We start from the raw sequence: 11,023 nt of genomic DNA, 5'->3' as shown, positions 1-11,023 counted from the left end.
CATAGTGTTGTCCTCAAGTGTCGTATTCTCATTTGACAATGGCATTACACACTCTATAGTTTCACCCGATCGTTGCATTTATTAGACAGAAGCAAGTAATTGGTTTGATGCAGATCTTGATCGGAATTGTGCAGCCAACTGTTCTATGAATGTCGTCTATCTACCGGGCTGCACAAACTCTTGTGCATACCTAAATTGCCATTGTTGTGGGTTACGGACCGAATGCTGTGGTATATGTGAAGCATTGTAAATCTCATTTTGATTGAGCTGATTACCATGTTGTTCAACTTCTTCACATGACATAACATTTGTTTGGCGTCCTTTAATGCTGACATACACAGTCGGAACATTCCTTTGTTCTAGTAGAATTAATGCAACATCCTCGTCGTCCTTGATAATTGGTTGTGATAGCTCTCCGGGTGTACTGATCAATGCATGTAACTCAATCTAGTCAATTTCTGAGTTTACCCCAACAACATCTTTAACCAGCTTCATCAAGGCTGCAAACGACAAATCACTCATAACCCCCCACATTCGTGACACCCATTGATCATCGTGTCTTATCACAAGTCGCACAATTAGAAACCCAATGAAATTTTGAAAAAAAAAATTTATCAATCATTTTACACAATACATGCCGTGTTCAAAAATTTGTTAGTCATGTTGTTACACGCCATGCATATAACGTAAAATCTTGTAACACACCATGCATATAACGTAAAATGTGGTGACACGCCATGCATATAACGTAAAATGTTGTAACATGCCATGCATATAACGTAAAATGTTGTAACATGCCATGCATATAACGTAAAATGTGGTAACACGCCATGCATATAAGGTAAAATGTTGTAACATGCCATGCATATAAGGAAAAATGTTGTAACACGCCATGCATATAAGGTAAAATGTGGTAATACGCCATGCATATAACGTAAAATGTTGTAACATGCCATGCATATAACGTAAAATGTTGTAACGTGCCAATGCTGACACACCTAAAATAACCAATGTCGTGACATGCTAAAATAACGCTAACACATGTTATAGATGCATGGCGTGTAAGAACTCTGAGCAATGTTTCTAATCCATGTTCTAATTGACACCAAATATTTCATAAATTTAAGTGTGTTACAGCAATAAACCCAATAACAGGTACCTTGATGTCATCTCTACAATAGGGTCTGTTAATCTATGACAATATGGCCATATGCCGAGAGATAGACCACAGCCTGATGGCGATGGTGCTCAACAGAGAGTTGACAGAGCTCATACAGTTCAGAGATCTCAGAGAGCTGATGACGATGGTGCTCAACAGAGAGTTGGCAGAGTTGAGACAGTTCAGAGAGTTGAGAGAGAAAGATGACTGAGCTCAAATTTATTTCTAATTTCTCTCTGGTGGGAGGGAGATATCGGGACCCTAATTTGAAACGATGTTTTTAAGGGCATTTTGGTCTACTTATACTTCTTTTTGGCTAGAAACAAGTTACTTTATATGGGTGGTTGTTTCTTATATCACCTTATCATGAGGTCCTTTTCTCACAATTTCCTCTTTATATTATTATATTGGTTATTCTCTAAACGTACAGTCTATTGATGATTAATGAAATTCATTTTTCTTCAAAAAAAAAAAAGAGAATCAGCATAAGACATAACCCATTTGCATACATTTGATAAGCTGCAAATATATGCAAAAGGTGTTAATACTAGTAAGGTGCTGCTGCAACTTTTTCAACATTCCCTACAAGTTTACAAACAGTCTTGAGTAAGCAAGGAACGAATGGTTGGTGAGGGAAAACAATGGGCCAACAATGGTCACCGAGCAGGGTGATTGCCTCGCAGCAAGCAGGTCCAAGATCACCGAAGGTCTTGTCAGAAACAGCCTTGTCGATTGCCTCGATACAACCTTCTACGCTTGTGAAAGACGAAAGGCATTCCAACAGATCCTGGGTTCCCTCCTGAGCTGATCCAAACGGAACAATTGAAGCTGCAATGCATGTCACAACCAACCAAAACATGAGGATTTTTGATGTTCTGGTCTCCATGGGAATACCTAGTATGTCAAAGTGCTTGGAAATTACCATAGTCTTGGTGAGATTTTATAGTGTGTTGAAGAAATATTTGCAATCAACATATTTTCAGAAACAAATTGATGATTCATTGGTAAATATCTTTCAATTTTAATTTGATTTATTGCGGAGTAACTAAATTAAATCCATGTAAGAATATTTTTCCTTTCTCTTACAGATTGATATGTGATCTTTCTAAGCTTCTTTCTTTTCCTTTTCTCTTAGTATGGTAAGCAAATATTGCTAGTGTTCAAAGAATGGAAAACAAAAGAATATTGTTTTTTTATTAGTAAAAGTACGTTTCGTCAAAATTTGATAACTTGTTATGTTAAAGGGATTCAATTTGGGGATTCGGTCTACAGAATTAACGTAACAACAATAAAATGTTGCCATTTTGGGGTAGCTTCTTCCTGATTTCAGTTGTTAATACGTTATGTTTTGACCAAATAATTATTATTAATTAGAATACAAATATCTTATGTAATAAAATTTCAACATTATGTCGTTGCTCCAGTCCTTAGGCTTAATTTTTATTTTTTTATAATTAAAAGAGGGAAATTCGAACACTACTCTTAAGGCAGTGGGATTATATGTCAGTCAATGAACTAAACACTAGGATGCTAAGCCCAACTTAATAAGTGGACATTTAGCCAACTTATAGAAAGACTTTTGTACAACCAAAGTAAGAATAAGGTGTGAGACTTTTTCACTTATCTAAGTTTTAGACAATATCGTAAAGCAAAACTTCTCTGAGAAGTATTAATGTGCAGTAATTTTATAGGATTAATAGGATTTTTAGAAATTATTTGGTTAAATATTCAAATAACATTTTGAATTAAATTTATATTTTTTATTACTTTCAATTAGGTTTTTAAAATTTTATTTTAAATCAAATAAGTATATTTTATTAACTGTTGATTAATTTTTATTAATAAATTGTACATTTGAGACTTTTATGTCATGTCATTATGTAATGTGATAAGTTGACATTTTATTTTCTTAAAATCGTTGTCACATGACAAATGAGGTGATGTTAATAAATAAGAATGATTTTTTTTCCCTTTTTTCTCAACCATACGTCATAAAATGTTTGGGTTAGGGATTGAACAAAAAAAAAAAAACTAAAGAAAACAACCTAATTACTTTATTGGTTCTTCCCTAATCCATAGAACAATAGGAGCGGATGGCTGCAGAAGCAACAAGGGCTTTCTGCAAGTGCCTCTTTTTCTTCTCAGCTTGTTTAATACAATCCAACTCATCCTTAACCTCCTTTTTTTGCTTTTCTCACCATTGATTGAACTTTATTGTATGCCCACGAAAATAAAATAACTTTAAACTCATACTTGTGTTTGCCAAGATTTTTTTTTTCTTTAAAAGGGTTCCTCTAAATTGTATACATTTCCCTATAAAGCTATCTTTTTTCCTCTTTAACTTTTTCCTTTCAACTAAACTTTCGATGCCACCTATTTCTAAATAATTCTCTTATTGAGAACTAATATAATCCTATAACACTAAGACTACGCCCACTCAGGTCTGTAAGAATATCTCATCTCATGGACAATGAATCCCAAACAGAAACAACAAGAGAACACAACAGAGCAGAATAGTAAGTATTCACGGGCCCATCCCTTGGTAGCATGCTTCCTAATTTCCCGCAAGCCTTGCATTTACCCATCTTGTGCACACTGCGAGAACCAACCCACCTTATAAATCAAAATGTCTTCTCCCTATCTGCAATTTTTTGTTGCTTTTCTCAAACTCGTTTCTATAAGATTAATATTTCAATGACTAGAACAAAGCTCAAACTAACTTGTCAATTTGAGATCCAAGTCGAGATTTATTAAAACTAAATGCAAATATGGTTTAATTAAGTATGCTTCAGCATTAATTAAAAGTCTCCTCACAAAAATAATCAGATAAGATTAGAATAAAGATGGCTTTTAATCGAATCAATGAAGTAAAATTAATTGCAGTAAATCCAAATTCGATTCCAGAATTTCAGACTTGTCACCCAGTCCTTACCTGACACATTACAAATGCATTGAACATCAAAGTATTCTTCAATTCAAAAGCATGTTCCCTGTTACCATCATCCTTCAAATGAAGAATGATCAAGCTTGCAAAGTTGAGTGCAAGGAGGACAGTAACTTGATACAAAGCCTGAAATGACATGTGAAAAGATGATAAGACAACAGGGAACCATGAAACTAAATTCCCAGATTGTGGTCTGAGTTAACAACTCTTGATCAAATAAACTTGTGAGAGAACAGACCGCTATGAAAAGTGCAAAGTTAATAGGAAAAAATAATTAGTCGTATTGTGAGGACCCAAGAGAAAAAAAATACCTGTATGAGTAAGTTTCTCCACATGCTGTTTATAATTAGAGGTTATCTGAGAAAATAAAACATTAAGATGAACACCACAAGACTATTATATATCAATTAAATAATGGTACATTCATCCCATCAAATCACATAAATATTTATGTTCGTGAAAGCATTCAAATCATTCAAGGAGCCTCTCCATTTCAAATTTCTAAAAATTGATTGTGCAAGAAGTATATCTATGTGTCTTCAAGTGTGTCATAAAAGTTCTTCCTTGGGAAATTGAAACAAATACTAACTAAAAGATTTCCAAGAGATGCTTTGCCTATGTATGCATATCTACTTTTGCAAATTCCAACGATGCATGTTAACAATGTCATTAAGGCATGAGCCACCTCTTTTTACTTACATTTGCTAAAGCATGAACATTGGGGACAAAGACATAGCAAACATCATAATTCTTTTAAACTTCAACTAGGACAATGAAAATTGGTAAAAAGAAATTAATAAAAAACAACAACTTGTCAGTAAAAGACAAATCGTAACATAATAAAGACTTATAACAAAGAAGGTCAAAGGTAGCAGACCCTGACTTTTTATTAAACTTTGATATGTCAGCCACGAACGACAGACAGTGATTCAAAGTTTTCACTATTTCATACTTTATGGTAATAGCACAGAAAGCAAAGCTGAATCTACAGCAATAAGCTAAATTATTCCAGAAGTGCTTTATTCATATCTACTAAACCTTTTTGCTACCTATGATTTCTTTTTGCTACCTATGATTAAATTGGAATATTTTTAGAAAACTGTTAGTTATTAACATATATAATTTGCTTATCTGGTATGTAAAACCTTCAATTTTTGGTGTACACAAAGTAAACTGAGAATGATTTATGAAATATCTTGTGTATTGAGGACTTTGATGATAGATTAAATATGATTGAGTATATGGAAGCATGCTTGATGACACTTAGGCAAATTTTTATGAATATATTTGGTAAATCTTAAAGTTTGATACTTTGATCAAGATTTGATCATATAATTGAGTATATGTATGAAGGATTTTGAGTAATATGAATGATTTGAAGTGTTTTGATTGAAGGAAAGTGAATTGGAGGTTTAAGGGACAAATTTGGAGGCTCGGAGAAGTGAAAATATGAAATCTGGGCATGATTTCACTTTGAGAAGTGAAAATAGATGTTCTACATCTATCGATAGATGCAAGATAGAAGGCTTGGGAAAACAAGTTGGATGAACATCTATTGATAAATTCTCTTAACTATTGATAGATAACCACCTAAGAACTTTGTAAAGCAAAGAGACCTAGGAACTATCGATAGATCCGCGAAATCTATCAATAGATAGCCATACAAAATTAATGAAAACCAAGTGAGAAGCATCCATCGATAGATCCGCGTAATCTATCAATAGATGGCTAAATGGGGAAAATAGAAAGGGGGTTGGGCACAATCTATCGATAGATGAAAGTTAATGTCTAAAATTTTTAGAGGGATCTAACAATAGATGCCTCTCATCTATCTATAGATCACCCCAAAAAGGCAAAAATAAAAGGGGCGAAAGGTGTCATTTGCCTTAGAACAAAAGAAGAAAACCCTCTCTCTTTCTAAACCTTAAAATCCTAACCTCCCAAACTGATTTTTGGAGCTATTTGGAGTAAATTGGAGTTTGGAAAACTTCTCTAGAGGTAAGATTATGCCTTTTTACCAATTGATTTTCAATTTGATTGGCTTAACATCAATTTGGTCTAGCTTTGGTAAAATTTTTCTCCCTTGAGTTTGCTGGGGATTTGGAGCTAAGATTTGGGTAACCCAACATCTTAGGTAAGGATTTAGCTCATTGTTAAAGGATTGAGCTTAAATATTGAATTTGGTTATTTTTGAAAAGCTAAATATTTTCAAAAGCTAGGAAATAAATATTTTTGTAATGTTTTGATGTGTTTAAGGAGAAGTTGAAGATAATCAACTCATTTGTGAGCTGAAAGACAGTTAGAAGCTGAGAATTTGAGCTTGGTTGTGGGCGCACCTCCGATTGTCATCGTGAGTGGGTTTAATTAAAAGTGCATGTGACGCATGATCCCTGGATAAAGGCGTTGCCATGGTACTAGATTAAAAATTTATGTATGTATATAATTGCTTAGAGAAATGTGCATAGGCTAGAGAACAAAAATAAATGTGATTATATGCTGTGTTGTATGCTTTAGTGCAAGCCATATAGTGGTCTATGATGTTTGAGTTTAGACTAGGAGGTCTAATGAATGTGATGAACATTTACAAGTAGATTACTCAAAACAAATGATTTGAAGAGAGATTGAATATTTGATGACTTAAAGATTTAAGGGCACTTAGAACTATATTGAGATTATAAATTATTGAAGCTCGTAAAATGTGATTTATGATATGATTGATGGATATATATGACATTACAGGGATGGCCTCATTTGTGGATTCATATTCCATCTAACGATGAGAATTCCAGACGTTGATTCGATTTAAGGTTGAGTGGAGTTCTACACCTTGAGACTATGTGTGCTTGCAAGGATAGTGGTAACCAAGGACAACGGTATTAGTCTCGCCTATGATTCCCACCTGCAATTCTTTCAAGCCAGCTATTTGAGATTACTTCAGGTGATGCCATCTATTAGGAGATTACTCCGGATGATGACTCTGATTCTCCGCTTCTTGCCTTGGCACGTGAATGATTTGATTTTTTGTTAACAACTTAGCCCTGAGCATGACTTGACTTCATTAGTTGGCCACCATGCATGATTTGATGATGTCCAAGAGAGGACCACTTTATAATTGTGATTTGATTTGTGAGTGATATGACATAGCCTCGAATAGGCTTAGATAAAAATTATTTGAAATTGATATAATACCTTAGTAACTAGCATGTGCTTAATGATATTCACTTTGATATAGCTTTGAGGGTAAGCCTAGTGATATACTATTTACGGATACTCCTAAGAATGATTGATATGCCTCTAACATTGGAGATGTTTGTTAGAACATTTGTTTGCACTGATAGTGCAATATTTGTATATGTGTCTAATATCTATATATATATGTTTGATTTATCTGTTAGGATGAGCCCTGCAGCTAATTGAGATTTGTTACGACTTGATTCCAATCATGCAACAATATCATTCATGTTAAATGATTAGAGGTTTTCTTTCATCAGGAAGACATTAATTATAATGGGTTATAAGTCTAATTGGATGAAATCCATGAGATTAATATGCCTTGCAAGGGAATTGTAATAGGTTGCAGTTATGAGATCCCTATGCTTCAAAGCATAATCTCTAAATGTTCCTGATCGATGTATCATTGAGACTGGACATCAGCGATACCTATAGACTGGTACATTCTATGTTTCTTACTTGGGAAATAAACAATCGATCTCATAGGTTGAAGTATAAAGATACCTGAAGCTAGAATGTAGGTGCTTGCTTAGGAGAGCAAGTTCATTAAACATGACCTGTCATGAGAAGTGTATTTGGTATTTCACTCAAGTGTCTATACAATACTTCTCATGTGTTAGTTGTGTAAATAGTCCCTAGACTTGAGACACCAGGTTGTCTTATGTATGGAGTGCTATACTTTGATTTCATCTTTACGGGTGCCTAACCAAGAATGCCAAAGCAGGATACTTTTGGGAATAACATGAAGCATGTGAAGGCAAATGAGTAGTCAAGAAAATAATCATCACCCCAAGTGATTTAGGGGACATGTCCTAACAATTCTTGGTTGATATTAGCTTATTGAAGTCCTTGGACAAGGCGACTTAGAGATTATGAAAAGAGTTTCATAAGTCTCCATAAAGCTAATGATCTAACTACAGGAACGAATATGGGGCTGAATAAGAGTAGACACTGTGCCATGCTCTTATCATCTTTGGGATATATGATGAGGGAATGAATTACACTGATATACTATACACTGAAAGGTTGTCGAAGAATCTTTTGACTCTCCTAACAATTTGGTGGCCATGATGCATTGCTAGATGCCAATCTTGGTCTATGGAATTGAATTAATTGATTAATATTACAATTTAATTCCATTTCCAACTTGTTAGGAGCCTAATGGGTCACATACAAAAGTTGTACTATGAATTAAATTAGGAGTGTGATGATTTAAGTTAGACTTAAATCATACTCTAGGTTTTAACTTCTAAGGACTTAATTAAAATAGTTTAATTAAGATTAAGGTTAATATTATAAATAGTTATAATATTAGAACCTTAATTGCAAACATGACAAAAGGAAATTAATTTGATTTTAATTTCCAATGACTAAATTAAAAGAGTTTAATTAAGTGTTGGGCCAATATTATAATAGGTTACAATATTGTGCTCTTAGATGCAATTATAAGAGTTGTTTAACCTAGGTATAAGTATCACCTTTAACTACTCACATATGACTATGAAAACCTAGTTATCAAAAACAACCAAAAGTTCTTTAACCGCCTCTTGTGGTTGAGAAAAAAATCTTGTGATGAATTTCTCTTGAGTGATCTGGCTTATAGTTTGTGTGAAGAAAACGACAATTGTTGGCCACTCTGCTAGCACAGAGAGTAGTTAAGAGCTCTTACCTTACTGAAGGTTCAAGTGCAATAGTGTGGATACCGTTGGAGGCCAAATGCTTGGGTGGCTTGGGTTCTTCCTCCCTTTGTGGTGTACACGGGTTTGGGTAGAAACAAGAGTAGTGTTGTATCTTCTCTCAATCAAGAGGATTTGCCATCGTGATTACGACTTCACTTGGCTAGGTGATATTTTGATTACTTCTCTTAAATTTTGTTTGTACTAAAACGACCAAGGTGATCCATAAGTGGTGGCATGGCATGGTATGTTTAATTTTTTTATTTTTCACTACGTATGATAATTATTATCTTTAAGTTTCATGCCATTCCAACATTATCTGCACCTCTCATTGAGTATTAAATGACTTACTCATTTGTTGTACCATATGTAGATAAATAGGCCACAAAACTATGTAGTAAGGGTCGTCTATTGACAAACCAATTTTGGCGTCCAGTAAGTCCTCATCCTAACATGTCCACTCTGCTGAGTCTATCATGAGCTTTCGCTTTTGGAGTTCAGCTTAGTTATTTTGTATGTTGACACGATGTGCCATTTGAACTCGTGTTAAGGGTTACAAAGTATAAACCCGTTTTGCTAGCCAAATGTATGGCCTTATGGATATTGTATTGAATATTGTGTATAAGCAATGTGCCAAGAGCAACTTTGTGTACTTGAATTTAAATATTATGTGAATATGTGGATTTAGAAATCCTTGGCTATGTGCGTATGATGGGAATTCTAAGGCTTGCTCCGGTCTCACGGGCTTCACCTGTCGGACTCGTGTATCAGTCATGGACCCTGTGGTTAGGTCTTGACATGGTAAGCTAGAGAAAGGCTCTATTGTAGCTGGTACCTTTATTTCATTTACTTCATTGTCTTCATCTTTCAACATCTTTATCAAATTTGAATATTTTGTAGGATCGAGTTTGTCTTTAATGTTAGATTTTCTAGTAACCAAAGTTATCTCACTCCTACAATCTAAGAGACAAAACAAAAACCACTAACTGCTATCAAGTAGAACATAAAAGAAAGAGAAAAATTAATGAAAATGAAAAATAGACATAAAAACAACATAATTTAAATTAAAGTCAATCCACAAAAAAACAAANAGAGAACGTGGGAAAATAGACTTAAGAGTACTATTTTTTTAATTAAAATAAAGAAACATAAAAGGTATTGAATTGTTTATAGGTTGCAAAATAAAAAATGCAGCTAAATCTTTAAGCCCAAATACTGTGACAAATTCTTTAGATGCAAAAATGAAAACGTAACTAAAATTGTGTCATTAAAAGTCATTTATGTTGTAGTGTTGCAAATAAAAAATAATAATGTCATTAGTACAAATAATCAAAGTGAAACAAAAAAAAACTTCATTATTTAATTAAATATTCCAATTAACAAATATTAGCATAATAACATAGAATTAAAATAAAAATATTCAATTATTTAATAGATATTGCAATCATAAATGTTAAAAATATATGAGAAAAAGGAAAAGTAAAGTAAGATAAATAGCATATTTGTATATTTACCTATCTGATAAGCGAAGAATTGATTCCAATAAAGACTGAAAAAAAATGTAAGCGATCAATTTAGTTATAAATATTGTTTCTATAAAAGTCATTGCCTTTTATGTATCAAGCACAACCTTAAGTCACTACCTTTCATGGATTAAGCATAACCTTTACAAATCACTACCTTTTTAGGATCAAGCACAACTTCTTTATCTTTTCTATGGAGGTATAACGGTTCTACCTTTTGCTATGAAGGTATAACATTACAACTGTGGATTTTTACAAAAGCTTAAGTCCTCAAAAGGCTGATGAGCTCAATTAGGTACCAAGGGATGAGAATAGTTCAAAGAATGTAAGCTCAAAGATGAAGTCTCTGTTGAAAGTATGCAGTAGACAGAGAAAAAATATGAACTTTAAAGATCTTGACTTTCTTCTTTTCTTGGAATGATTTTTTAAGTGTTCTCTCTTGCAAATGATGTTCTATAGGAAGGTATTTATAGGTCTTTAAGATTTCTGC

At 33.5% G+C, this 11,023-nt stretch overlaps 2 long non-coding RNA genes across 4 annotated transcripts; one reads left to right on the top strand and one right to left on the bottom strand.

The window, feature by feature from the left end:
* Positions 1,906-5,311, bottom strand: LOC108663351. Of its 2 annotated transcripts, none has more exons than XR_001929319.1 (3): positions 4,415-5,311; positions 4,092-4,229; positions 1,906-1,987 (listed from the first exon to the last, which is right to left on the bottom strand). It is a non-coding gene; the product is annotated as an uncharacterized LOC108663351 (long non-coding RNA). The 2 variants fall into 2 exon arrangements; XR_001929320.1 differs by lacking the exon at positions 1,906-1,987 and adding an exon at positions 3,458-3,754.
* On the top strand, positions 6,012-9,641 carry LOC108663336. Of its 2 annotated transcripts, XR_001929305.1 has the most exons (4): positions 6,012-6,237; positions 6,360-6,453; positions 6,843-7,041; positions 9,384-9,641. It is a non-coding gene; the product is annotated as an uncharacterized LOC108663336 (long non-coding RNA). The 2 variants fall into 2 exon arrangements; XR_001929304.1 differs by lacking the exon at positions 9,384-9,641 and having other exon boundaries at positions 6,843-7,457.

The sequence above is a fragment of the Theobroma cacao genome, chromosome 9 (assembly GCF_000208745.1).
Source record: "Theobroma cacao cultivar B97-61/B2 chromosome 9, Criollo_cocoa_genome_V2, whole genome shotgun sequence".
NCBI lineage: Eukaryota > Viridiplantae > Streptophyta > Magnoliopsida > Malvales > Malvaceae > Theobroma > Theobroma cacao.
Note: the sequence above shows the minus strand (reverse complement) of the source record. Positions and strands in the feature narration are given on the sequence as shown.